The sequence below is a fragment of the Garra rufa genome, unplaced genomic scaffold, assembly GCF_049309525.1.
Source record: "Garra rufa unplaced genomic scaffold, GarRuf1.0 hap1_unplaced_002, whole genome shotgun sequence".
NCBI lineage: Eukaryota > Metazoa > Chordata > Actinopteri > Cypriniformes > Cyprinidae > Garra > Garra rufa.
This window is the reverse complement of record NW_027394277.1, coordinates 8970464-8996297: the sequence shown is the minus strand read 5'-3', so window position 1 is coordinate 8996297 and position 25834 is coordinate 8970464. Positions and strand designations below refer to the sequence as shown.

Below are 25834 nucleotides of genomic sequence, written 5' to 3'. Positions count from 1 at the left end.
CCGCTCTATTTATTACAATCATTTAAATGTATTATAGAGTTTTAAGTGTTTTACATGTTTTTTAGGCCATTTTATTACTCTTAACATTTTAAGTGTATGTGTCTTTCATAAATGGATGGTTGGCCTGTCATGTGACTAGACACATGACAGGAAGCAGGAAGTAGAACTGCATAAGAGAGCAGCATTACAAACAACGGACAGTCACCAAACTGTTGGATTGAGGAGTTGCTAATCTTAGAGCTCACCTTTCCATTCACCACCTGCAAACTTTGGATTAAACTTTCTGTTGATTGTACATGCACTGGTGGACACTCACGTTGGACTTATCAACACACTGGGATTCTTGGACTGTTTTAGGGTTTGGACAAATGAACTGTATTCTTTTAACAGAGTTTACCTAGTTTTATCGTGTTGTTTTAAAGTCTTTTATGTGAACCTTATAAATACACCAAATCTATTTGAACCAATCTTCTTTTGTCTCATTCTTTTAACCACTAGTCATCTCTCACAGTTAAATCTGACCCCATTTTAGTCTTGTAACTCGGCTGATAAGGCCGATTGTTACACTTGGATTGGAGACCGCCAGGAAATACCAGGTGCTGTAAGCTTTTGCCTTTTCTTCACTATTTATATAATATGCTGGCTTTTACGGAGGCTGATCTTTAAATAGCCCACTTTTTGGAGCAGCCATTGCTTATGGCCATACCGCGCTGAGAGCGCCCGATCTCGTCTGATCTCGGAAGCTAAGCAGCGTCGGGCCTGGTTAGTACTTGGGTGGGAGACCGCCTGGGAATACCAGGTGCTGTAAGCTTTTGCCTTTTCTTCACTATTTATATAATATGCTGGCTTTTACGGAGGCTGATCTTTAAATAGCCCACTTTTTGGAGCAACCCTCGCTTACGGCCATACCGCGCTGAGAGTGCCCGATCTCGTCTGATCTCGGAAGCTAAGCAGCGTCGGGCCTGGTTAGTACTTGGATGGGAGACCGCCTGGGAATACCAGGTGCTGTAAGCTTTTGCCTTTTCTTCACTATTTATATAATATGCTGGCTTTTACGGAGGCTGATCTTTAAATAGCCCACTTTTTGGAGCAATCCTCGCTTACGGCCATACCGCGCTGAGAGCGCCCGATCTCGTCTGATCTCGGAAGCTAAGCCGCGTGGGGCCTGGTTAGTACTTGGATGGGAGACCTCCTGGGAATACCAGGTGCTGTAAGCTTTTGCCTTTTCTTCACTATTTATATAATATGCTGGCTTTTACGGAGGCTGATCTTTAAATAGCCCACTTTTTGGAGCAATCCTCGCTTACGGCCATACACTATTTATATAATATGCTGGCTTTTAGAAAGACGTGTTTTAGCGCTCTATTTATTACAATCATTTAAATGTATTATAGAGTTTTAAGTGTTTTACATGTTTTTTAGGCCATTTTATTACTCTTAACATTTTAAGTGTATGTGTCTTTCATAAATGGATGGTTGGCCTGTCATGTGACTAGACACATGACAGGAAGCAGGAAGTAGAACTGCATAAGAGAGCAGCATTACAAACAACGGACAGTCACCAAACTGTTGGATTTAGGAGTTGCTAATCTTAGAGCTCACCTTTCCATTCACCACCTGCAAACTTTGGATTAAACTTTCTGTTGATTGTACATGCACTGGTGGACACTCACGTTGGACTTATCAACACACTGGGATTCTTGGACTGTTTTAGGGTTTGGACAAATGAACTGTATTCTTTTAACAGAGTTTACCTAGTTTTATCGTGTTGTTTTAAAGTCTTTTATGTGAACCTTGTAAATACACCAAATCTATTTGAACCAATCTTCTTTTGTCTCATTCTTTTAACCACTAGTCATCTCTCACAGTTAAATCTGACCCCATTTTAGTCTTGTAACTCGGCTGATAAGGCCGATTGTTACACTTGGATTGGAGACCGCCAGGAAATACCAGGTGCTGTAAGCTTTTGCCTTTTCTTCACTATTTATATAATATGCTGGCTTTTACGGAGGCTGACCTTTAAATAGCCCACTTTTTGGAGCAACCCTCGCTTACGGCCATACCGCGCTGAGAGCGCCCGATCTCGTCTGATCTCGGAAGCTAAGCAGCGTCGGGCCTGGTTAGTACTTGGGTGGGAGACCGCCTGGCAATACCAGGTGCTGTAAGCTTTTGCCTTTTCTTCACTATTTATATAATATGCTGGCTTTTACGGAGGCTGATCTTTAAATAGCCCACTTTTTGGAGCAACCCTCGCTTACGGCCATACCGCGCTGAGAGCGCCCGATCTCGTCTGATCTCGGAAGCTAAGCAGCGTCGGGCCTGGTTAGTACTTGGTTGGGAGACCGCCTGGGAATACCAGGTGCTGTAAGCTTTTGCCTTTTCTTCACTATTTATATAATATGCTGGCTTTTACGGAGGCTGATCTTTAAATAGCCCACTTTTTGGAGCAATCCTCGCTTACGGCCATACCGCGCTGAGAGCGCCCGATCTCGTCTGATCTCGGAAGCTAAGCCGCGTCGGGCCTGTTTAGTACTTGGATGGGAGACCGCCTGGGAATACCAGGTGCTGTAAGCTTTTGCCTTTTCTTCACTATTTATATAATATGCTGGCTTTTAGAAAGACGTGTTTTAGCGCTCTATTTATTACAATCATTTAAATGTATTATAGAGTTTTAAGTGTTTTACATGTTTTTTAGGCCATTTTATTACTCTTAACATTTTAAGTGTATGTGTCTTTCATAAATGGATGGTTGGCCTGTTATGTGACTAGACACATGACAGGAAGCAGGAAGTAGAACTGCATAAGAGAGCAGCATTACAAACAACGGACAGTCACCAAACTGTTGGATTGAGGAGTTGCTAATCTTAGAGCTCACCTTTCCATTCACCACCTGCAAACTTTGGATTAAACTTTCTGTTGATTGTACATGCACTGGTGGACACTCACGTTGGACTTATCAACACACTGGGATTCTTGGACTGTTTTAGGGTATGGACAAATGAACTGTATTCTTTTAACAGAGTTTACCTAGTTTTATCGTGTTGTTTTAAAGTCTTTTATGTGAACCTTGTAAATACACCAAATCTATTTAAACCAATCTTCTTTTATGTCTCATTCTTTTAACCACTAGTCATCTCTCACAGTTAAATCTGATCCCATTTTAGTCTTGTAACTCGGCTGATAAGGCCGATTGTTACACTTGGATGGGAGACCGCCAGGGAGTACCAGGTGCTGTAATCAGCCGAGTTACAAGACTAAAATGGGGTCAGATTTAACTGTGAGAGATGACTAGTGGTTAAAAGAAAGAGACATAAAAGAAGATTGGTTCAAATAGATTTCAGGTGCTGTAAGCTTTTGCCTTTTCTTCACTATTTATATAATATGCTGGTTTTTAGAAAGACGTGTTTTACCGCTCTATTTATTACAATCATTTAAATGTATTATAGAGTTTTAAGTGTTTTACATGTTTTTTAGGCCATTTTATTACTCTTAACATTTTAAGTGTATGTGTCTTTCATAAATGGATGGTTGGCCTGTCATGTGACTAGACACATGACAGGAAGCAGGAAGTAGAACTGCATAAGAGAGCAGCATTACAAACAACGGACAGTCACCAAACTGTTGGATTGAGGAGTTGCTAATCTTAGAGCTCACCTTTCCATTCACCACCTGCAAACTTTGGATTAAACTTTCTGTTGATTGTACATGCACTGGTGGACACTCACGTTGGACTTATCAACACACTGGGATTCTTGGACTGTTTTAGGGTTTGGACAAATGAACTGTATTCTTTTAACAGAGTTTACCTAGTTTTATCGTGTTGTTTTAAAGTCTTTTATGTGAACCTTGTAAATACACCAAATCTATTTGAACCAATCTTCTTTTGTCTCATTCTTTTAACCACTAGTCATCTCTCACAGTTAAATCTGACCCCATTTTAGTCTTGTAACTCGGCTGATAAGGCCGATTGTTACACTTGGATGGGAGACCGCCAGGGAGTACCAGGTGCTGTAATCAGCCGAGTTACAAGCCTAAAATGGGGTCAGATTTAACTGTGAGAGATGACTAGTGGTTAAAAGAAAGAGACATAAAAGAAGATTGGTTCAAATAGATTTCAGGTGCTGTAAGCTTTTGCCTTTTCTTCACTATTTATATAATATGCTGGTTTTTAGAAAGACGTGTTTTACCGCTCTATTTATTACAATCATTTAAATGTATTATAGTGTTTTAAGTGTTTTACATGTTTTTTAGGCCATTTTATTACTCTTAACATTTTAAGTGTATGTGTCTTTCATAAATGGATGGTTGGCCTGTCATGTGACTAGACACATGACAGGAAGCAGGAAGTAGAACTGCATAAGAGAGCAGCATTACAAACAACGGACAGTCACCAAACTGTTGGATTGAGGAGTTGCTAATCTTAGAGCTCACCTTTCCATTCACCACCTGCAAACTTTGGATTAAACTTTCTGTTGATTGTACATGCACTGGTGGACACTCACGTTGGACTTATCAACACACTGGGATTCTTGGACTTTTTTAGGGTTTGGACAAATGAACTGTATTCTTTTAACAGAGTTTACCTAGTTTTATCGTGTTGTTTTAAAGTCTTTTATGTGAACCTTGTAAATACACCAAATCTATTTGAAACAATCTTATTTTGTCTCATTATTTTAACCACTAGTCATCTCTCACAGTTAAATCTGACCCCATTTTAGTCTTGTAACTCAGCTGATAAGGCCGATTGTTACACTTGGATGGGAGACCGCCAGGGAGTACCAGGTGCTGTAATCAGCCGAGTTACAAGACTAAAATGGGGTCAGATTTAACTGTGAGAGATGACTAGTGGTTAAAAGAAAGAGACATAAAAGAAGATTGGTTCAAATAGATTTCAGGTGCTGTAAGCTTTTGCCTTTTCTTCACTATTTATATAATATGCTGGTTTTTAGAAAGACGTGTTTTACCGCTCTATTTATTACAATCATTTAAATGTATTATAGAGTTTTAAGTGTTTTACATGTTTTTTAGGCCATTTTATTACTCTTAACATTTTAAGTGTATGTGTCTTTCATAAATGGATGGTTGGCCTGTCATGTGACTAGACACATGACAGGAAGCAGGAAGTAGAACTGCATAAGAGAGCAGCATTACAAACAACGGACAGTCACCAAACTGTTGGATTGAGGAGTTGCTAATCTTAGAGCTCACCTTTCCATTCACCACCTGCAAACTTTGGATTAAACTTTCTGTTGATTGTACATGCACTGGTGGACACTCACGTTGGACTTATCAACACACTGGGATTCTTGGACTGTTTTAGGGTTTGGACAAATGAACTGTATTCTTTTAACAGAGTTTACCTAGTTTTATCGTGTTGTTTTAAAGTCTTTTATGTGAACCTTATAAATACACCAAATCTATTTGAACCAATCTTCTTTTGTCTCATTCTTTTAACCACTAGTCATCTCTCACAGTTAAATCTGACCCCATTTTAGTCTTGTAACTCGGCTGATAAGGCCGATTGTTACACTTGGATTGGAGACCGCCAGGAAATACCAGGTGCTGTAAGCTTTTGCCTTTTCTTCACTATTTATATAATATGCTGGCTTTTACGGAGGCTGATCTTTAAATAGCCCACTTTTTGGAGCAGCCATTGCTTATGGCCATACCGCGCTGAGAGCGCCCGATCTCGTCTGATCTCGGAAGCTAAGCAGCGTCGGGCCTGGTTAGTACTTGGGTGGGAGACCGCCTGGGAATACCAGGTGCTGTAAGCTTTTGCCTTTTCTTCACTATTTATATAATATGCTGGCTTTTACGGAGGCTGATCTTTAAATAGCCCACTTTTTGGAGCAACCCTCGCTTACGGCCATACCGCGCTGAGAGTGCCCGATCTCGTCTGATCTCGGAAGCTAAGCAGCGTCGGGCCTGGTTAGTACTTGGATGGGAGACCGCCTGGGAATACCAGGTGCTGTAAGCTTTTGCCTTTTCTTCACTATTTATATAATATGCTGGCTTTTACGGAGGCTGATCTTTAAATAGCCCACTTTTTGGAGCAATCCTCGCTTACGGCCATACCGCGCTGAGAGCGCCCGATCTCGTCTGATCTCGGAAGCTAAGCCGCGTGGGGCCTGGTTAGTACTTGGATGGGAGACCTCCTGGGAATACCAGGTGCTGTAAGCTTTTGCCTTTTCTTCACTATTTATATAATATGCTGGCTTTTACGGAGGCTGATCTTTAAATAGCCCACTTTTTGGAGCAATCCTCGCTTACGGCCATACACTATTTATATAATATGCTGGCTTTTAGAAAGACGTGTTTTAGCGCTCTATTTATTACAATCATTTAAATGTATTATAGAGTTTTAAGTGTTTTACATGTTTTTTAGGCCATTTTATTACTCTTAACATTTTAAGTGTATGTGTCTTTCATAAATGGATGGTTGGCCTGTCATGTGACTAGACACATGACAGGAAGCAGGAAGTAGAACTGCATAAGAGAGCAGCATTACAAACAACGGACAGTCACCAAACTGTTGGATTTAGGAGTTGCTAATCTTAGAGCTCACCTTTCCATTCACCACCTGCAAACTTTGGATTAAACTTTCTGTTGATTGTACATGCACTGGTGGACACTCACGTTGGACTTATCAACACACTGGGATTCTTGGACTGTTTTAGGGTTTGGACAAATGAACTGTATTCTTTTAACAGAGTTTACCTAGTTTTATCGTGTTGTTTTAAAGTCTTTTATGTGAACCTTGTAAATACACCAAATATATTTAAACCAATCTTCTTTTATGTCTCATTCTTTTAACCACTAGTCATCTCTCACAGTTAAATCTGATCCCATTTTAGTCTTGTAACTCGGCTGATAAGGCCGATTGTTACACTTGGATGGGAGACCGCCAGGGAGTACCAGGTGCTGTAATCAGCCGAGTTACAAGACTAAAATGGGGTCAGATTTAACTGTGAGAGATGACTAGTGGTTAAAAGAAAGAGACATAAAAGAAGATTGGTTCAAATAGATTTCAGGTGCTGTAAGCTTTTGCCTTTTCTTCACTATTTATATAATATGCTGGTTTTTAGAAAGACGTGTTTTACCGCTCTATTTATTACAATCATTTAAATGTATTATAGAGTTTTAAGTGTTTTACATGTTTTTTAGGCCATTTTATTACTCTTAACATTTTAAGTGTATGTGTCTTTCATAAATGGATGGTTGGCCTGTCATGTGACTAGACACATGACAGGAAGCAGGAAGTAGAACTGCATAAGAGAGCAGCATTACAAACAACGGACAGTCACCAAACTGTTGGATTTAGGAGTTGCTAATCTTAGAGCTCACCTTTCCATTCACCACCTGCAAACTTTGGATTAAACTTTCTGTTGATTGTACATGCACTGGTGGACACTCACGTTGGACTTATCAACACACTGGGATTCTTGGACTGTTTTAGGGTTTGGACAAATGAACTGTATTCTTTTAACAGAGTTTACCTAGTTTTATCGTGTTGTTTTAAAGTCTTTTATGTGAACCTTGTAAATACACCAAATCTATTTGAACCAATCTTCTTTTGTCTCATTCTTTTAACCACTAGTCATCTCTCACAGTTAAATCTGACCCCATTTTAGTCTTGTAACTCGGCTGATAAGGCCGATTGTTACACTTGGATTGGAGACCGCCAGGAAATACCAGGTGCTGTAAGCTTTTGCCTTTTCTTCACTATTTATATAATATGCTGGCTTTTACGGAGGCTGACCTTTAAATAGCCCACTTTTTGGAGCAACCCTCGCTTACGGCCATACCGCGCTGAGAGCGCCCGATCTCGTCTGATCTCGGAAGCTAAGCAGCGTCGGGCCTGGTTAGTACTTGGGTGGGAGACCGCCTGGCAATACCAGGTGCTGTAAGCTTTTGCCTTTTCTTCACTATTTATATAATATGCTGGCTTTTACGGAGGCTGATCTTTAAATAGCCCACTTTTTGGAGCAACCCTCGCTTACGGCCATACCGCGCTGAGAGCGCCCGATCTCGTCTGATCTCGGAAGCTAAGCAGCGTCGGGCCTGGTTAGTACTTGGTTGGGAGACCGCCTGGGAATACCAGGTGCTGTAAGCTTTTGCCTTTTCTTCACTATTTATATAATATGCTGGCTTTTACGGAGGCTGATCTTTAAATAGCCCACTTTTTGGAGCAATCCTCGCTTACGGCCATACCGCGCTGAGAGCGCCCGATCTCGTCTGATCTCGGAAGCTAAGCCGCGTCGGGCCTGTTTAGTACTTGGATGGGAGACCGCCTGGGAATACCAGGTGCTGTAAGCTTTTGCCTTTTCTTCACTATTTATATAATATGCTGGCTTTTAGAAAGACGTGTTTTAGCGCTCTATTTATTACAATCATTTAAATGTATTATAGAGTTTTAAGTGTTTTACATGTTTTTTAGGCCATTTTATTACTCTTAACATTTTAAGTGTATGTGTCTTTCATAAATGGATGGTTGGCCTGTCATGTGACTAGACACATGACAGGAAGCAGGAAGTAGAACTGCATAAGAGAGCAGCATTACAAACAACGGACAGTCACCAAACTGTTGGATTTAGGAGTTGCTAATCTTAGAGCTCACCTTTCCATTCACCACCTGCAAACTTTGGATTAAACTTTCTGTTGATTGTACATGCACTGGTGGACACTCACGTTGGACTTATCAACACACTGGGATTCTTGGACTGTTTTAGGGTTTGGACAAATGAACTGTATTCTTTTAACAGAGTTTACCTAGTTTTATCGTGTTGTTTTAAAGTCTTTTATGTGAACCTTGTAAATACACCAAATCTATTTGAACCAATCTTCTTTTGTCTCATTCTTTTAACCACTAGTCATCTCTCACAGTTAAATCTGACCCCATTTTAGTCTTGTAACTCGGCTGATAAGGCCGATTGTTACACTTGGATTGGAGACCGCCAGGAAATACCAGGTGCTGTAAGCTTTTGCCTTTTCTTCACTATTTATATAATATGCTGGCTTTTACGGAGGCTGACCTTTAAATAGCCCACTTTTTGGAGCAACCCTCGCTTACGGCCATACCGCGCTGAGAGCGCCCGATCTCGTCTGATCTCGGAAGCTAAGCAGCGTCGGGCCTGGTTAGTACTTGGGTGGGAGACCGCCTGGCAATACCAGGTGCTGTAAGCTTTTGCCTTTTCTTCACTATTTATATAATATGCTGGCTTTTACGGAGGCTGATCTTTAAATAGCCCACTTTTTGGAGCAACCCTCGCTTACGGCCATACCGCGCTGAGAGCGCCCGATCTCGTCTGATCTCGGAAGCTAAGCAGCGTCGGGCCTGGTTAGTACTTGGTTGGGAGACCGCCTGGGAATACCAGGTGCTGTAAGCTTTTGCCTTTTCTTCACTATTTATATAATATGCTGGCTTTTACGGAGGCTGATCTTTAAATAGCCCACTTTTTGGAGCAATCCTCGCTTACGGCCATACCGCGCTGAGAGCGCCCGATCTCGTCTGATCTCGGAAGCTAAGCCGCGTCGGGCCTGTTTAGTACTTGGATGGGAGACCGCCTGGGAATACCAGGTGCTGTAAGCTTTTGCCTTTTCTTCACTATTTATATAATATGCTGGCTTTTAGAAAGACGTGTTTTAGCGCTCTATTTATTACAATCATTTAAATGTATTATAGAGTTTTAAGTGTTTTACATGTTTTTTAGGCCATTTTATTACTCTTAACATTTTAAGTGTATGTGTCTTTCATAAATGGATGGTTGGCCTGTTATGTGACTAGACACATGACAGGAAGCAGGAAGTAGAACTGCATAAGAGAGCAGCATTACAAACAACGGACAGTCACCAAACTGTTGGATTGAGGAGTTGCTAATCTTAGAGCTCACCTTTCCATTCACCACCTGCAAACTTTGGATTAAACTTTCTGTTGATTGTACATGCACTGGTGGACACTCACGTTGGACTTATCAACACACTGGGATTCTTGGACTGTTTTAGGGTATGGACAAATGAACTGTATTCTTTTAACAGAGTTTACCTAGTTTTATCGTGTTGTTTTAAAGTCTTTTATGTGAACCTTGTAAATACACCAAATCTATTTAAACCAATCTTCTTTTATGTCTCATTCTTTTAACCACTAGTCATCTCTCACAGTTAAATCTGATCCCATTTTAGTCTTGTAACTCGGCTGATAAGGCCGATTGTTACACTTGGATGGGAGACCGCCAGGGAGTACCAGGTGCTGTAATCAGCCGAGTTACAAGACTAAAATGGGGTCAGATTTAACTGTGAGAGATGACTAGTGGTTAAAAGAAAGAGACATAAAAGAAGATTGGTTCAAATAGATTTCAGGTGCTGTAAGCTTTTGCCTTTTCTTCACTATTTATATAATATGCTGGTTTTTAGAAAGACGTGTTTTACCGCTCTATTTATTACAATCATTTAAATGTATTATAGAGTTTTAAGTGTTTTACATGTTTTTTAGGCCATTTTATTACTCTTAACATTTTAAGTGTATGTGTCTTTCATAAATGGATGGTTGGCCTGTCATGTGACTAGACACATGACAGGAAGCAGGAAGTAGAACTGCATAAGAGAGCAGCATTACAAACAACGGACAGTCACCAAACTGTTGGATTGAGGAGTTGCTAATCTTAGAGCTCACCTTTCCATTCACCACCTGCAAACTTTGGATTAAACTTTCTGTTGATTGTACATGCACTGGTGGACACTCACGTTGGACTTATCAACACACTGGGATTCTTGGACTGTTTTAGGGTTTGGACAAATGAACTGTATTCTTTTAACAGAGTTTACCTAGTTTTATCGTGTTGTTTTAAAGTCTTTTATGTGAACCTTGTAAATACACCAAATCTATTTGAACCAATCTTCTTTTGTCTCATTCTTTTAACCACTAGTCATCTCTCACAGTTAAATCTGACCCCATTTTAGTCTTGTAACTCGGCTGATAAGGCCGATTGTTACACTTGGATTGGAGACCGCCAGGAAATACCAGGTGCTGTAAGCTTTTGCCTTTTCTTCACTATTTATATAATATGCTGGCTTTTACGGAGGCTGACCTTTAAATAGCCCACTTTTTGGAGCAACCCTCGCTTACGGCCATACCGCGCTGAGAGCGCCCGATCTCGTCTGATCTCGGAAGCTAAGCAGCGTCGGGCCTGGTTAGTACTTGGGTGGGAGACCGCCTGGCAATACCAGGTGCTGTAAGCTTTTGCCTTTTCTTCACTATTTATATAATATGCTGGCTTTTACGGAGGCTGATCTTTAAATAGCCCACTTTTTGGAGCAACCCTCGCTTACGGCCATACCGCGCTGAGAGCGCCCGATCTCGTCTGATCTCGGAAGCTAAGCAGCGTCGGGCCTGGTTAGTACTTGGTTGGGAGACCGCCTGGGAATACCAGGTGCTGTAAGCTTTTGCCTTTTCTTCACTATTTATATAATATGCTGGCTTTTACGGAGGCTGATCTTTAAATAGCCCACTTTTTGGAGCAATCCTCGCTTACGGCCATACCGCGCTGAGAGCGCCCGATCTCGTCTGATCTCGGAAGCTAAGCCGCGTCGGGCCTGTTTAGTACTTGGATGGGAGACCGCCTGGGAATACCAGGTGCTGTAAGCTTTTGCCTTTTCTTCACTATTTATATAATATGCTGGCTTTTAGAAAGACGTGTTTTAGCGCTCTATTTATTACAATCATTTAAATGTATTATAGAGTTTTAAGTGTTTTACATGTTTTTTAGGCCATTTTATTACTCTTAACATTTTAAGTGTATGTGTCTTTCATAAATGGATGGTTGGCCTGTTATGTGACTAGACACATGACAGGAAGCAGGAAGTAGAACTGCATAAGAGAGCAGCATTACAAACAACGGACAGTCACCAAACTGTTGGATTGAGGAGTTGCTAATCTTAGAGCTCACCTTTCCATTCACCACCTGCAAACTTTGGATTAAACTTTCTGTTGATTGTACATGCACTGGTGGACACTCACGTTGGACTTATCAACACACTGGGATTCTTGGACTGTTTTAGGGTATGGACAAATGAACTGTATTCTTTTAACAGAGTTTACCTAGTTTTATCGTGTTGTTTTAAAGTCTTTTATGTGAACCTTGTAAATACACCAAATCTATTTAAACCAATCTTCTTTTATGTCTCATTCTTTTAACCACTAGTCATCTCTCACAGTTAAATCTGATCCCATTTTAGTCTTGTAACTCGGCTGATAAGGCCGATTGTTACACTTGGATGGGAGACCGCCAGGGAGTACCAGGTGCTGTAATCAGCCGAGTTACAAGACTAAAATGGGGTCAGATTTAACTGTGAGAGATGACTAGTGGTTAAAAGAAAGAGACATAAAAGAAGATTGGTTCAAATAGATTTCAGGTGCTGTAAGCTTTTGCCTTTTCTTCACTATTTATATAATATGCTGGTTTTTAGAAAGACGTGTTTTACCGCTCTATTTATTACAATCATTTAAATGTATTATAGAGTTTTAAGTGTTTTACATGTTTTTTAGGCCATTTTATTACTCTTAACATTTTAAGTGTATGTGTCTTTCATAAATGGATGGTTGGCCTGTCATGTGACTAGACACATGACAGGAAGCAGGAAGTAGAACTGCATAAGAGAGCAGCATTACAAACAACGGACAGTCACCAAACTGTTGGATTGAGGAGTTGCTAATCTTAGAGCTCACCTTTCCATTCACCACCTGCAAACTTTGGATTAAACTTTCTGTTGATTGTACATGCACTGGTGGACACTCACGTTGGACTTATCAACACACTGGGATTCTTGGACTGTTTTAGGGTTTGGACAAATGAACTGTATTCTTTTAACAGAGTTTACCTAGTTTTATCGTGTTGTTTTAAAGTCTTTTATGTGAACCTTGTAAATACACCAAATCTATTTGAACCAATCTTCTTTTGTCTCATTCTTTTAACCACTAGTCATCTCTCACAGTTAAATCTGACCCCATTTTAGTCTTGTAACTCGGCTGATAAGGCCGATTGTTACACTTGGATGGGAGACCGCCAGGGAGTACCAGGTGCTGTAATCAGCCGAGTTACAAGCCTAAAATGGGGTCAGATTTAACTGTGAGAGATGACTAGTGGTTAAAAGAAAGAGACATAAAAGAAGATTGGTTCAAATAGATTTCAGGTGCTGTAAGCTTTTGCCTTTTCTTCACTATTTATATAATATGCTGGTTTTTAGAAAGACGTGTTTTACCGCTCTATTTATTACAATCATTTAAATGTATTATAGTGTTTTAAGTGTTTTACATGTTTTTTAGGCCATTTTATTACTCTTAACATTTTAAGTGTATGTGTCTTTCATAAATGGATGGTTGGCCTGTCATGTGACTAGACACATGACAGGAAGCAGGAAGTAGAACTGCATAAGAGAGCAGCATTACAAACAACGGACAGTCACCAAACTGTTGGATTGAGGAGTTGCTAATCTTAGAGCTCACCTTTCCATTCACCACCTGCAAACTTTGGATTAAACTTTCTGTTGATTGTACATGCACTGGTGGACACTCACGTTGGACTTATCAACACACTGGGATTCTTGGACTTTTTTAGGGTTTGGACAAATGAACTGTATTCTTTTAACAGAGTTTACCTAGTTTTATCGTGTTGTTTTAAAGTCTTTTATGTGAACCTTGTAAATACACCAAATCTATTTGAAACAATCTTATTTTGTCTCATTATTTTAACCACTAGTCATCTCTCACAGTTAAATCTGACCCCATTTTAGTCTTGTAACTCAGCTGATAAGGCCGATTGTTACACTTGGATGGGAGACCGCCAGGGAGTACCAGGTGCTGTAATCAGCCGAGTTACAAGACTAAAATGGGGTCAGATTTAACTGTGAGAGATGACTAGTGGTTAAAAGAAAGAGACATAAAAGAAGATTGGTTCAAATAGATTTCAGGTGCTGTAAGCTTTTGCCTTTTCTTCACTATTTATATAATATGCTGGTTTTTAGAAAGACGTGTTTTACCGCTCTATTTATTACAATCATTTAAATGTATTATAGAGTTTTAAGTGTTTTACATGTTTTTTAGGCCATTTTATTACTCTTAACATTTTAAGTGTATGTGTCTTTCATAAATGGATGGTTGGCCTGTCATGTGACTAGACACATGACAGGAAGCAGGAAGTAGAACTGCATAAGAGAGCAGCATTACAAACAACGGACAGTCACCAAACTGTTGGATTGAGGAGTTGCTAATCTTAGAGCTCACCTTTCCATTCACCACCTGCAAACTTTGGATTAAACTTTCTGTTGATTGTACATGCACTGGTGGACACTCACGTTGGACTTATCAACACACTGGGATTCTTGGACTGTTTTAGGGTTTGGACAAATGAACTGTATTCTTTTAACAGAGTTTACCTAGTTTTATCGTGTTGTTTTAAAGTCTTTTATGTGAACCTTATAAATACACCAAATCTATTTGAACCAATCTTCTTTTGTCTCATTCTTTTAACCACTAGTCATCTCTCACAGTTAAATCTGACCCCATTTTAGTCTTGTAACTCGGCTGATAAGGCCGATTGTTACACTTGGATTGGAGACCGCCAGGAAATACCAGGTGCTGTAAGCTTTTGCCTTTTCTTCACTATTTATATAATATGCTGGCTTTTACGGAGGCTGATCTTTAAATAGCCCACTTTTTGGAGCAGCCATTGCTTATGGCCATACCGCGCTGAGAGCGCCCGATCTCGTCTGATCTCGGAAGCTAAGCAGCGTCGGGCCTGGTTAGTACTTGGGTGGGAGACCGCCTGGGAATACCAGGTGCTGTAAGCTTTTGCCTTTTCTTCACTATTTATATAATATGCTGGCTTTTACGGAGGCTGATCTTTAAATAGCCCACTTTTTGGAGCAACCCTCGCTTACGGCCATACCGCGCTGAGAGTGCCCGATCTCGTCTGATCTCGGAAGCTAAGCAGCGTCGGGCCTGGTTAGTACTTGGATGGGAGACCGCCTGGGAATACCAGGTGCTGTAAGCTTTTGCCTTTTCTTCACTATTTATATAATATGCTGGCTTTTACGGAGGCTGATCTTTAAATAGCCCACTTTTTGGAGCAATCCTCGCTTACGGCCATACCGCGCTGAGAGCGCCCGATCTCGTCTGATCTCGGAAGCTAAGCCGCGTGGGGCCTGGTTAGTACTTGGATGGGAGACCTCCTGGGAATACCAGGTGCTGTAAGCTTTTGCCTTTTCTTCACTATTTATATAATATGCTGGCTTTTACGGAGGCTGATCTTTAAATAGCCCACTTTTTGGAGCAATCCTCGCTTACGGCCATACACTATTTATATAATATGCTGGCTTTTAGAAAGACGTGTTTTAGCGCTCTATTTATTACAATCATTTAAATGTATTATAGAGTTTTAAGTGTTTTACATGTTTTTTAGGCCATTTTATTACTCTTAACATTTTAAGTGTATGTGTCTTTCATAAATGGATGGTTGGCCTGTCATGTGACTAGACACATGACAGGAAGCAGGAAGTAGAACTGCATAAGAGAGCAGCATTACAAACAACGGACAGTCACCAAACTGTTGGATTTAGGAGTTGCTAATCTTAGAGCTCACCTTTCCATTCACCACCTGCAAACTTTGGATTAAACTTTCTGTTGATTGTACATGCACTGGTGGACACTCACGTTGGACTTATCAACACACTGGGATTCTTGGACTGTTTTAGGGTTTGGACAAATGAACTGTATTCTTTTAACAGAGTTTACCTAGTTTTATCGTGTTGTTTTAAAGTCTTTTATGTGAACCTTGTAAATACACCAAATATATTTAAACCAATCTTCTTTTATGTCTCATTCTTTTAACCACTAGTCATCTCTCACAGTTAAATCTGATCCCATTTTAGTCTTGTAACTCGGCTGATAAGGCCGATTGTTACACTTGGATGGGAGACCGCCAGGGAGTACCAGGTGCTGTAATCAGCCGAGTTACAAGACTAAAATGGGGTCAGATTTAACTGTGAGAGATGACTAGTGGTTAAAAGAAAGAGACATAAAAGAAGATTGGTTCAAATAGATTTCAGGTGCTGTAAGCTTTTGCCTTTTCTTCACTATTTATATAATATGCTGGTTTTTAGAAAGACGTGTTTTACCGCTCTATTTATTACAATCATTTAAATGTATTATAGAGTTTTAAGTGTTTTACATGTTTTTTAGGCCATTTTATTACTCTTAACATTTTAAGTGTATGTGTCTTTCATAAATGGATGGTTGGCCTGTCATGTGACTAGACACATGACAGGAAGCAGGAAGTAGAACTGCATAAGAGAGCAGCATTACAAACAACGGACAGTCACCAAACTGTTGGATTTAGGAGTTGCTAATCTTAGAGCTCACCTTTCCATTCACCACCTGCAAACTTTGGATTAAACTTTCTGTTGATTGTACATGCACTGGTGGACACTCACGTTGGACTTATCAACACACTGGGATTCTTGGACTGTTTTAGGGTTTGGACAAATGAACTGTATTCTTTTAACAGAGTTTACCTAGTTTTATCGTGTTGTTTTAAAGTCTTTTATGTGAACCTTGTAAATACACCAAATCTATTTGAACCAATCTTCTTTTGTCTCATTCTTTTAACCACTAGTCATCTCTCACAGTTAAATCTGACCCCATTTTAGTCTTGTAACTCGGCTGATAAGGCCGATTGTTACACTTGGATTGGAGACCGCCAGGAAATACCAGGTGCTGTAAGCTTTTGCCTTTTCTTCACTATTTATATAATATGCTGGCTTTTACGGAGGCTGACCTTTAAATAGCCCACTTTTTGGAGCAACCCTCGCTTACGGCCATACCGCGCTGAGAGCGCCCGATCTCGTCTGATCTCGGAAGCTAAGCAGCGTCGGGCCTGGTTAGTACTTGGGTGGGAGACCGCCTGGCAATACCAGGTGCTGTAAGCTTTTGCCTTTTCTTCACTATTTATATAATATGCTGGCTTTTACGGAGGCTGATCTTTAAATAGCCCACTTTTTGGAGCAACCCTCGCTTACGGCCATACCGCGCTGAGAGCGCCCGATCTCGTCTGATCTCGGAAGCTAAGCAGCGTCGGGCCTGGTTAGTACTTGGTTGGGAGACCGCCTGGGAATACCAGGTGCTGTAAGCTTTTGCCTTTTCTTCACTATTTATATAATATGCTGGCTTTTACGGAGGCTGATCTTTAAATAGCCCACTTTTTGGAGCAATCCTCGCTTACGGCCATACCGCGCTGAGAGCGCCCGATCTCGTCTGATCTCGGAAGCTAAGCCGCGTCGGGCCTGTTTAGTACTTGGATGGGAGACCGCCTGGGAATACCAGGTGCTGTAAGCTTTTGCCTTTTCTTCACTATTTATATAATATGCTGGCTTTTAGAAAGACGTGTTTTAGCGCTCTATTTATTACAATCATTTAAATGTATTATAGAGTTTTAAGTGTTTTACATGTTTTTTAGGCCATTTTATTACTCTTAACATTTTAAGTGTATGTGTCTTTCATAAATGGATGGTTGGCCTGTTATGTGACTAGACACATGACAGGAAGCAGGAAGTAGAACTGCATAAGAGAGCAGCATTACAAACAACGGACAGTCACCAAACTGTTGGATTGAGGAGTTGCTAATCTTAGAGCTCACCTTTCCATTCACCACCTGCAAACTTTGGATTAAACTTTCTGTTGATTGTACATGCACTGGTGGACACTCACGTTGGACTTATCAACACACTGGGATTCTTGGACTGTTTTAGGGTATGGACAAATGAACTGTATTCTTTTAACAGAGTTTACCTAGTTTTATCGTGTTGTTTTAAAGTCTTTTATGTGAACCTTGTAAATACACCAAATCTATTTAAACCAATCTTCTTTTATGTCTCATTCTTTTAACCACTAGTCATCTCTCACAGTTAAATCTGATCCCATTTTAGTCTTGTAACTCGGCTGATAAGGCCGATTGTTACACTTGGATGGGAGACCGCCAGGGAGTACCAGGTGCTGTAATCAGCCGAGTTACAAGACTAAAATGGGGTCAGATTTAACTGTGAGAGATGACTAGTGGTTAAAAGAAAGAGACATAAAAGAAGATTGGTTCAAATAGATTTCAGGTGCTGTAAGCTTTTGCCTTTTCTTCACTATTTATATAATATGCTGGTTTTTAGAAAGACGTGTTTTACCGCTCTATTTATTACAATCATTTAAATGTATTATAGAGTTTTAAGTGTTTTACATGTTTTTTAGGCCATTTTATTACTCTTAACATTTTAAGTGTATGTGTCTTTCATAAATGGATGGTTGGCCTGTCATGTGACTAGACACATGACAGGAAGCAGGAAGTAGAACTGCATAAGAGAGCAGCATTACAAACAACGGACAGTCACCAAACTGTTGGATTGAGGAGTTGCTAATCTTAGAGCTCACCTTTCCATTCACCACCTGCAAACTTTGGATTAAACTTTCTGTTGATTGTACATGCACTGGTGGACACTCACGTTGGACTTATCAACACACTGGGATTCTTGGACTGTTTTAGGGTTTGGACAAATGAACTGTATTCTTTTAACAGAGTTTACCTAGTTTTATCGTGTTGTTTTAAAGTCTTTTATGTGAACCTTGTAAATACACCAAATCTATTTGAACCAATCTTCTTTTGTCTCATTCTTTTAACCACTAGTCATCTCTCACAGTTAAATCTGACCCCATTTTAGTCTTGTAACTCGGCTGATAAGGCCGATTGTTACACTTGGATTGGAGACCGCCAGGAAATACCAGGTGCTGTAAGCTTTTGCCTTTTCTTCACTATTTATATAATATGCTGGCTTTTACGGAGGCTGACCTTTAAATAGCCCACTTTTTGGAGCAACCCTCGCTTACGGCCATACCGCGCTGAGAGCGCCCGATCTCGTCTGATCTCGGAAGCTAAGCAGCGTCGGGCCTGGTTAGTACTTGGGTGGGAGACCGCCTGGCAATACCAGGTGCTGTAAGCTTTTGCCTTTTCTTCACTATTTATATAATATGCTGGCTTTTACGGAGGCTGATCTTTAAATAGCCCACTTTTTGGAGCAACCCTCGCTTACGGCCATACCGCGCTGAGAGCGCCCGATCTCGTCTGATCTCGGAAGCTAAGCAGCGTCGGGCCTGGTTAGTACTTGGTTGGGAGACCGCCTGGGAATACCAGGTGCTGTAAGCTTTTGCCTTTTCTTCACTATTTATATAATATGCTGGCTTTTACGGAGGCTGATCTTTAAATAGCCCACTTTTTGGAGCAATCCTCGCTTACGGCCATACCGCGCTGAGAGCGCCCGATCTCGTCTGATCTCGGAAGCTAAGCCGCGTCGGGCCTGTTTAGTACTTGGATGGGAGACCGCCTGGGAATACCAGGTGCTGTAAGCTTTTGCCTTTTCTTCACTATTTATATAATATGCTGGCTTTTAGAAAGACGTGTTTTAGCGCTCTATTTATTACAATCATTTAAATGTATTATAGAGTTTTAAGTGTTTTACATGTTTTTTAGGCCATTTTATTACTCTTAACATTTTAAGTGTATGTGTCTTTCATAAATGGATGGTTGGCCTGTTATGTGACTAGACACATGACAGGAAGCAGGAAGTAGAACTGCATAAGAGAGCAGCATTACAAACAACGGACAGTCACCAAACTGTTGGATTGAGGAGTTGCTAATCTTAGAGCTCACCTTTCCATTCACCACCTGCAAACTTTGGATTAAACTTTCTGTTGATTGTACATGCACTGGTGGACACTCACGTTGGACTTATCAACACACTGGGATTCTTGGACTGTTTTAGGGTATGGACAAATGAACTGTATTCTTTTAACAGAGTTTACCTAGTTTTATCGTGTTGTTTTAAAGTCTTTTATGTGAACCTTGTAAATACACCAAATCTATTTAAACCAATCTTCTTTTATGTCTCATTCTTTTAACCACTAGTCATCTCTCACAGTTAAATCTGATCCCATTTTAGTCTTGTAACTCGGCTGATAAGGCCGATTGTTACACTTGGATGGGAGACCGCCAGGGAGTACCAGGTGCTGTAATCAGCCGAGTTACAAGACTAAAATGGGGTCAGATTTAACTGTGAGAGATGACTAGTGGTTAAAAGAAAGAGACATAAAAGAAGATTGGTTCAAATAGATTTCAGGTGCTGTAAGCTTTTGCCTTTTCTTCACTATTTATATAATATGCTGGTTTTTAGAAAGACGTGTTTTACCGCTCTATTTATTACAATCATTTAAATGTATTATAGAGTTTTAAGTGTTTTACATGTTTTTTAGGCCATTTTATTACTCTTAACATTTTAAGTGTATGTGTCTTTCATAAATGGATGGTTGGCCTGTCATGTGACTAGACACATGACAGGAAGCAGGAAGTAGAACTGCATAAGAGAGCAGCATTACAAACAACGGACAGTCACCAAACTGTTGGATTGAGGAGTTGCTAATCTTAGAGCTCACCTTTCCATTCACCACCTGCAAACTTTGGATTAAACTTTCTGTTGATTGTACATGCACTGGTGGACACTCACGTTGGACTTATCAACACACTGGGATTCTTGGACTGTTTTAGGGTTTGGACAAATGAACTGTATTCTTTTAACAGAGTTTACCTAGTTTTATCGTGTTGTTTTAAAGTCTTTTATGTGAACCTTGTAAATACACCAAATCTATTTGAACCAATCTTCTTTTGTCTCATTCTTTTAACCACTAGTCATCTCTCACAGTTAAATCTGACCCCATTTTAGTCTTGTAACTCGGCTGATAAGGCCGATTGTTACACTTGGATGGGAGACCGCCAGGGAGTACCAGGTGCTGTAATCAGCCGAGTTACAAGCCTAAAATGGGGTCAGATTTAACTGTGAGAGATGACTAGTGGTTAAAAGAAAGAGACATAAAAGAAGATTGGTTCAAATAGATTTCAGGTGCTGTAAGCTTTTGCCTTTTCTTCACTATTTATATAATATGCTGGTTTTTAGAAAGACGTGTTTTACCGCTCTATTTATTACAATCATTTAAATGTATTATAGTGTTTTAAGTGTTTTACATGTTTTTAGGCCATTTTATTACTCTTAACATTTTAAGTGTATGTGTCTTTCATAAATGGATGGTTGGCCTGTCATGTGACTAGACACATGACAGGAAGCAGGAAGTAGAACTGCATAAGAGAGCAGCATTACAAACAACGGACAGTCACCAAACTGTTGGATTGAGGAGTTGCTAATCTTAGAGCTCACCTTTCCATTCACCACCTGCAAACTTTGGATTAAACTTTCTGTTGATTGTACATGCACTGGTGGACACTCACGTTGGACTTATCAACACACTGGGATTCTTGGACTTTTTTAGGGTTTGGACAAATGAACTGTATTCTTTTAACAGAGTTTACCTAGTTTTATCGTGTTGTTTTAAAGTCTTTTATGTGAACCTTGTAAATACACCAAATCTATTTGAAACAATCTTATTTTGTCTCATTATTTTAACCACTAGTCATCTCTCACAGTTAAATCTGACCCCATTTTAGTCTTGTAACTCAGCTGATAAGGCCGATTGTTACACTTGGATGGGAGACCGCCAGGGAGTACCAGGTGCTGTAATCAGCCGAGTTACAAGACTAAAATGGGGTCAGATTTAACTGTGAGAGATGACTAGTGGTTAAAAGAAAGAGACATAAAAGAAGATTGGTTCAAATAGATTTCAGGTGCTGTAAGCTTTTGCCTTTTCTTCACTATTTATATAATATGCTGGTTTTTAGAAAGACGTGTTTTACCGCTCTATTTATTACAATCATTTAAATGTATTATAGAGTTTTAAGTGTTTTACATGTTTTTTAGGCCATTTTATTACTCTTAACATTTTAAGTGTATGTGTCTTTCATAAATGGATGGTTGGCCTGTCATGTGACTAGACACATGACAGGAAGCAGGAAGTAGAACTGCATAAGAGAGCAGCATTACAAACAACGGACAGTCACCAAACTGTTGGATTGAGGAGTTGCTAATCTTAGAGCTCACCTTTCCATTCACCACCTGCAAACTTTGGATTAAACTTTCTGTTGATTGTACATGCACTGGTGGACACTCACGTTGGACTTATCAACACACTGGGATTCTTGGACTGTTTTAGGGTTTGGACAAATGAACTGTATTCTTTTAACAGAGTTTACCTAGTTTTATCGTGTTGTTTTAAAGTCTTTTATGTGAACCTTATAAATACACCAAATCTATTTGAACCAATCTTCTTTTGTCTCATTCTTTTAACCACTAGTCATCTCTCACAGTTAAATCTGACCCCATTTTAGTCTTGTAACTCGGCTGATAAGGCCGATTGTTACACTTGGATTGGAGACCGCCAGGAAATACCAGGTGCTGTAAGCTTTTGCCTTTTCTTCACTATTTATATAATATGCTGGCTTTTAGAAAGACGTGTTTTAGCGCTCTATTTATTACAATCATTTAAATGTATTATAGAGTTTTAAGTGTTTTACATGTTTTTTAGGCCATTTTATTACTCTTAACATTTTAAGTGTATGTGTCTTTCATAAATGGATGGTTGGCCTGTCATGTGACTAGACACATGACAGGAAGCAGGAAGTAGAACTGCATAAGAGAGCAGCATTACAAACAACGGACAGTCACCAAACTGTTGGATTGAGGAGTTGCTAATCTTAGAGCTCACCTTTCCATTCACCACCTGCAAACTTTGGATTAAACTTTCTGTGGATTGTACATGCACTGGTGGACACTCACGTTGGACTTATCAACACACTGGGATTCTTGGACTGTTTTAGGGTATGGACAAATGAACTGTATTCTTTTAACAGAGTTTACCTAGTTTTATCGTGTTGTTTTAAAGTCTTTTATGTGAACCTTGTAAATACACCAAATCTATTTAAACCAATCTTCTTTTGTCTCATTCTTTTAACCACTAGTCATCTCTCACAGTTAAATCTGACCCCATTTTAGTCTTGTAACTCGGCTGATAAGGCCGATTGTTACACTTGGATGGGAGACCGCCAGGGAGTACCAGGTGCTGTAATCAGCCGAGTTACAAGCCTAAAATGGGGTCAGATTTAACTGTGAGAGATGACTAGTGGTTAAAAGAAAGAGACATAAAAGAAGATTGGTTCAAATAGATTTCAGGTGCTGTAAGCTTTTGCCTTTTCTTCAATATTTATATAATATGCTGGTTTTTAGAAAGACGTGTTTTACCGCTCTATTTATTACAATCATTTAAATGTATTATAGTGTTTTAAGTGTTTTACATGTTTTTTAGGCCATTTTATTACTCTTAACATTTTAAGTGTATGTGTCTTTCATAAATGGATGGTTGGCCTGTCATGTGACTAGACACATGACAGGAAGCAGGAAGTAGAACTGCATAAGAGAGCAGCATTACAAACAACGGACAGTCACCAAACTGTTGGATTGAGGAGTTGCTAATCTTAGAGCTCACCTTTCCATTCACCACCTGCAAACTTTGGATTAAACTTTCTGTTGATTGTACATGCACTGGTGGACACTCACGTTGGACTTATCAACACACTGGGATTCTTGGACTGTTTTAGGGTTTGGACAAATGAACTGTATTCTTTTAACAGAGTTTACCTAGTTTTATCGTGTTGTTTTAAAGTCTTTTATGTGAACCTTGTAAATACACCAAATCTATTTGAACCAATCTTCTTTTGTCTCATTATTTTAACCACTAGTCATCTCTCACAGTTAAATCTGACCCCATTTTAGTCTTGTAACTCGGCTGATAAGGCCGATTGTTACACTTGGATTGGAGACCGCCAGGAAATACCAGGTGCTGTAAGCTTTTGCCTTTTCTTCACTATTTATATAATATGCTGGCTTTTACGGAGGCTGATCTTTAAATAGCCCACTTTTTGGAGCAGCCATCGCTTATGGCCATACCGCGCTGAGAGCGCCCGATCTCGTCTGATCTCGGAAGCTAAGCAGCGTCGGGCCTGGTTAGTACTTGGGTGGGAGACCGCCTGGGAATACCAGGTGCTGTAAGCTTTTGCCTTTTCTTCACTATTTATATAATATGCTGGCTTTTACGGAGGCTGATCTTTAAATAGCCCACTTTTTGGAGCAACCCTCGCTTACGGCCATACCGCGCTGAGAGTGCCCGATCTCGTCTGATCTCGGAAGCTAAGCAGCGTCGGGCCTGGTTAGTACTTGGATGGGAGACCGCCTGGGAATACCAGGTGCTGTAAGCTTTTGCCTTTTCTTCACTATTTATATAATATGCTGGCTTTTACGGAGGCTGATCTTTAAATAGCCCACTTTTTGGAGCAATCCTCGCTTACGGCCATACCGTGCTGAGAGCGCCCGATCTCGTCTGATCTCGGAAGCTAAGCCGCGTGGGGCCTGGTTAGTACTTGGATGGGAGACCTGCTGGGAATACCAGTTGCTGTAAGCTTTTGCCTTTTCTTCACTATTTATATAATATGCTGGCTTTTACGGAGGCTGATCTTTAAATAGCCCACTTTTTGGAGCAATCCTCGCTTACGGCCATACACTATTTATATAATATGCTGGCTTTTAGAAAGACGTGTTTTAGCGCTCTATTTATTACAATCATTTAAATGTATTATAGAGTTTTAAGTGTTTTACATGTTTTTTAGGCCATTTTATTACTCTTAACATTTTAAGTGTATGTGTCTTTCATAAATGGATGGTTGGCCTGTTATGTGACTAGACACATGACAGGAAGCAAGAAGTAGAACTGCATAAGAGAGCAGCATTACAAACAACGGACAGTCACCAAACTGTTGGATTGAGGAGTTGCTAATCTTAGAGCTCACCTTTCCATTCACCACCTGCAAACTTTGGATTAAACTTTCTGTTGATTGTACATGCACTGGTGGACACTCACGTTGGACTTATCAACACACTGGGATTCTTGGACTGTTTTAGGGTTTGGACAAATGAACTGTATTCTTTTAACAGAGTTTACCTAGTTTTATCGTGTTGTTTTAAAGTCTTTTATGTGAACCTTGTAAATACACCAAATCTATTTGAACCAATCTTCTTTTGTCTCATTCTTTTAACCACTAGTCATCTCTCACAGTTAAATCTGACCCCATTTTAGTCTTGTAACTCGGCTGATAAGGCCGATTGTTACACTTGGATTGGAGACCGCCAGGAAATACCAGGTGCTGTAAGCTTTTGCCTTTTCTTCACTATTTATATAATATGCTGGCTTTTACGGAGGCTGATCTTTAAATAGCCCACTTTTTGGAGCAGCCATCGCTTATGGCCATACCGCGCTGAGAGCGCCCGATCTCGTCTGATCTCGGAAGCTAAGCAGCGTCGGGCCTGGTTAGTACTTGGGTGGGAGACCGCCTGGGAATACCAGGTGCTGTAAGCTTTTGCCTTTTCTTCACTATTTATATAATATGCTGGCTTTTACGGAGGCTGATCTTTAAATAGCCCACTTTTTGGAGCAACCCTCGCTTACGGCCATACCGCGCTGAGAGTGCCTGATCTCGGAAGCTAAGCAGCGTCGGGCCTGGTTAGTACTTGGATGGGAGACCGCCTGGGAATACCAGGTGCTGTAAGCTTTTGCCTTTTCTTCACTATTTATATAATATGCTGGCTTTTACAGAGGCTGATCTTTAAATAGCCCACTTTTTGGAGCAATCCTCGCTTACGGCCATACCGCGCTGAGAGCGCCCGATCTCGTCTGATCTCGGAAGCTAAGCCGCGTCGGGCCTGTTTAGTACTTGGATGGGAGACCGCCTGGGAATACCAGGTGCTGTAAGCTTTTGCC

The 25834-nt window shown here is 40.3% G+C and overlaps 32 non-coding genes and 1 pseudogene across 32 annotated transcripts; all 33 read left to right on the top strand.

The window, feature by feature from the left end:
• Positions 1-692: 692 nt before the first annotated feature.
• On the top strand, positions 693-811 carry LOC141308267 (5S ribosomal RNA). Its single transcript, XR_012347190.1, has one exon. It is a non-coding gene; the product is annotated as a 5S ribosomal RNA (ribosomal RNA).
• Positions 812-895: 84 nt separating this feature from the next.
• On the top strand, positions 896-1014 carry LOC141308228 (5S ribosomal RNA). Its single transcript, XR_012347150.1, has one exon. It is a non-coding gene; the product is annotated as a 5S ribosomal RNA (ribosomal RNA).
• An 84-nt stretch (positions 1015-1098) lies between these two features.
• Positions 1099-1217, top strand: LOC141306504 (5S ribosomal RNA). Its single transcript, XR_012345462.1, has one exon. It is a non-coding gene; the product is annotated as a 5S ribosomal RNA (ribosomal RNA).
• An 832-nt stretch (positions 1218-2049) lies between these two features.
• On the top strand, positions 2050-2168 carry LOC141307153 (5S ribosomal RNA). The gene has a single exon (XR_012346107.1). It is a non-coding gene; the product is annotated as a 5S ribosomal RNA (ribosomal RNA).
• Positions 2169-2252: 84 nt separating this feature from the next.
• Positions 2253-2371, top strand: LOC141308190 (5S ribosomal RNA). Its single transcript, XR_012347113.1, has one exon. It is a non-coding gene; the product is annotated as a 5S ribosomal RNA (ribosomal RNA).
• An 84-nt stretch (positions 2372-2455) lies between these two features.
• On the top strand, positions 2456-2574 carry LOC141306987 (5S ribosomal RNA). Its single transcript, XR_012345942.1, has one exon. It is a non-coding gene; the product is annotated as a 5S ribosomal RNA (ribosomal RNA).
• Positions 2575-5655: 3081 nt separating this feature from the next.
• On the top strand, positions 5656-5774 carry LOC141308266 (5S ribosomal RNA). The gene has a single exon (XR_012347189.1). It is a non-coding gene; the product is annotated as a 5S ribosomal RNA (ribosomal RNA).
• Positions 5775-5858: 84 nt separating this feature from the next.
• Positions 5859-5977, top strand: LOC141308227 (5S ribosomal RNA). Its single transcript, XR_012347149.1, has one exon. It is a non-coding gene; the product is annotated as a 5S ribosomal RNA (ribosomal RNA).
• An 84-nt stretch (positions 5978-6061) lies between these two features.
• Positions 6062-6180, top strand: LOC141306503 (5S ribosomal RNA). The gene has a single exon (XR_012345461.1). It is a non-coding gene; the product is annotated as a 5S ribosomal RNA (ribosomal RNA).
• A 1611-nt stretch (positions 6181-7791) lies between these two features.
• LOC141307151 (5S ribosomal RNA) lies at positions 7792-7910 on the top strand. The gene has a single exon (XR_012346106.1). It is a non-coding gene; the product is annotated as a 5S ribosomal RNA (ribosomal RNA).
• An 84-nt stretch (positions 7911-7994) lies between these two features.
• Positions 7995-8113, top strand: LOC141308189 (5S ribosomal RNA). Its single transcript, XR_012347112.1, has one exon. It is a non-coding gene; the product is annotated as a 5S ribosomal RNA (ribosomal RNA).
• Positions 8114-8197: 84 nt separating this feature from the next.
• LOC141306985 (5S ribosomal RNA) lies at positions 8198-8316 on the top strand. Its single transcript, XR_012345941.1, has one exon. It is a non-coding gene; the product is annotated as a 5S ribosomal RNA (ribosomal RNA).
• Positions 8317-9064: 748 nt separating this feature from the next.
• Positions 9065-9183, top strand: LOC141307150 (5S ribosomal RNA). The gene has a single exon (XR_012346105.1). It is a non-coding gene; the product is annotated as a 5S ribosomal RNA (ribosomal RNA).
• Positions 9184-9267: 84 nt separating this feature from the next.
• Positions 9268-9386, top strand: LOC141308188 (5S ribosomal RNA). Its single transcript, XR_012347111.1, has one exon. It is a non-coding gene; the product is annotated as a 5S ribosomal RNA (ribosomal RNA).
• Positions 9387-9470: 84 nt separating this feature from the next.
• LOC141306984 (5S ribosomal RNA) lies at positions 9471-9589 on the top strand. The gene has a single exon (XR_012345940.1). It is a non-coding gene; the product is annotated as a 5S ribosomal RNA (ribosomal RNA).
• Positions 9590-11116: 1527 nt separating this feature from the next.
• LOC141307148 (5S ribosomal RNA) lies at positions 11117-11235 on the top strand. The gene has a single exon (XR_012346103.1). It is a non-coding gene; the product is annotated as a 5S ribosomal RNA (ribosomal RNA).
• An 84-nt stretch (positions 11236-11319) lies between these two features.
• Positions 11320-11438, top strand: LOC141308187 (5S ribosomal RNA). The gene has a single exon (XR_012347109.1). It is a non-coding gene; the product is annotated as a 5S ribosomal RNA (ribosomal RNA).
• Positions 11439-11522: 84 nt separating this feature from the next.
• On the top strand, positions 11523-11641 carry LOC141306982 (5S ribosomal RNA). The gene has a single exon (XR_012345938.1). It is a non-coding gene; the product is annotated as a 5S ribosomal RNA (ribosomal RNA).
• Positions 11642-14722: 3081 nt separating this feature from the next.
• LOC141308265 (5S ribosomal RNA) lies at positions 14723-14841 on the top strand. Its single transcript, XR_012347188.1, has one exon. It is a non-coding gene; the product is annotated as a 5S ribosomal RNA (ribosomal RNA).
• An 84-nt stretch (positions 14842-14925) lies between these two features.
• LOC141308225 (5S ribosomal RNA) lies at positions 14926-15044 on the top strand. Its single transcript, XR_012347148.1, has one exon. It is a non-coding gene; the product is annotated as a 5S ribosomal RNA (ribosomal RNA).
• Positions 15045-15128: 84 nt separating this feature from the next.
• On the top strand, positions 15129-15247 carry LOC141306502 (5S ribosomal RNA). Its single transcript, XR_012345460.1, has one exon. It is a non-coding gene; the product is annotated as a 5S ribosomal RNA (ribosomal RNA).
• A 1611-nt stretch (positions 15248-16858) lies between these two features.
• On the top strand, positions 16859-16977 carry LOC141307147 (5S ribosomal RNA). Its single transcript, XR_012346102.1, has one exon. It is a non-coding gene; the product is annotated as a 5S ribosomal RNA (ribosomal RNA).
• Positions 16978-17061: 84 nt separating this feature from the next.
• Positions 17062-17180, top strand: LOC141308186 (5S ribosomal RNA). The gene has a single exon (XR_012347108.1). It is a non-coding gene; the product is annotated as a 5S ribosomal RNA (ribosomal RNA).
• Positions 17181-17264: 84 nt separating this feature from the next.
• LOC141306981 (5S ribosomal RNA) lies at positions 17265-17383 on the top strand. Its single transcript, XR_012345937.1, has one exon. It is a non-coding gene; the product is annotated as a 5S ribosomal RNA (ribosomal RNA).
• Positions 17384-18910: 1527 nt separating this feature from the next.
• Positions 18911-19029, top strand: LOC141307146 (5S ribosomal RNA). Its single transcript, XR_012346100.1, has one exon. It is a non-coding gene; the product is annotated as a 5S ribosomal RNA (ribosomal RNA).
• Positions 19030-19113: 84 nt separating this feature from the next.
• LOC141308185 (5S ribosomal RNA) lies at positions 19114-19232 on the top strand. The gene has a single exon (XR_012347107.1). It is a non-coding gene; the product is annotated as a 5S ribosomal RNA (ribosomal RNA).
• Positions 19233-19316: 84 nt separating this feature from the next.
• LOC141306980 (5S ribosomal RNA) lies at positions 19317-19435 on the top strand. Its single transcript, XR_012345935.1, has one exon. It is a non-coding gene; the product is annotated as a 5S ribosomal RNA (ribosomal RNA).
• Positions 19436-23956: 4521 nt separating this feature from the next.
• Positions 23957-24075, top strand: LOC141308264 (5S ribosomal RNA). The gene has a single exon (XR_012347186.1). It is a non-coding gene; the product is annotated as a 5S ribosomal RNA (ribosomal RNA).
• An 84-nt stretch (positions 24076-24159) lies between these two features.
• LOC141308224 (5S ribosomal RNA) lies at positions 24160-24278 on the top strand. The gene has a single exon (XR_012347147.1). It is a non-coding gene; the product is annotated as a 5S ribosomal RNA (ribosomal RNA).
• An 84-nt stretch (positions 24279-24362) lies between these two features.
• LOC141307707 (5S ribosomal RNA) lies at positions 24363-24481 on the top strand. The gene has a single exon (XR_012346657.1). It is a non-coding gene; the product is annotated as a 5S ribosomal RNA (ribosomal RNA).
• An 832-nt stretch (positions 24482-25313) lies between these two features.
• Positions 25314-25432, top strand: LOC141308263 (5S ribosomal RNA). The gene has a single exon (XR_012347185.1). It is a non-coding gene; the product is annotated as a 5S ribosomal RNA (ribosomal RNA).
• An 84-nt stretch (positions 25433-25516) lies between these two features.
• Positions 25517-25625, top strand: LOC141307743 (5S ribosomal RNA; annotated as a pseudogene).
• An 84-nt stretch (positions 25626-25709) lies between these two features.
• LOC141306979 (5S ribosomal RNA) lies at positions 25710-25828 on the top strand. Its single transcript, XR_012345934.1, has one exon. It is a non-coding gene; the product is annotated as a 5S ribosomal RNA (ribosomal RNA).
• Positions 25829-25834: the final 6 nt, after the last annotated feature.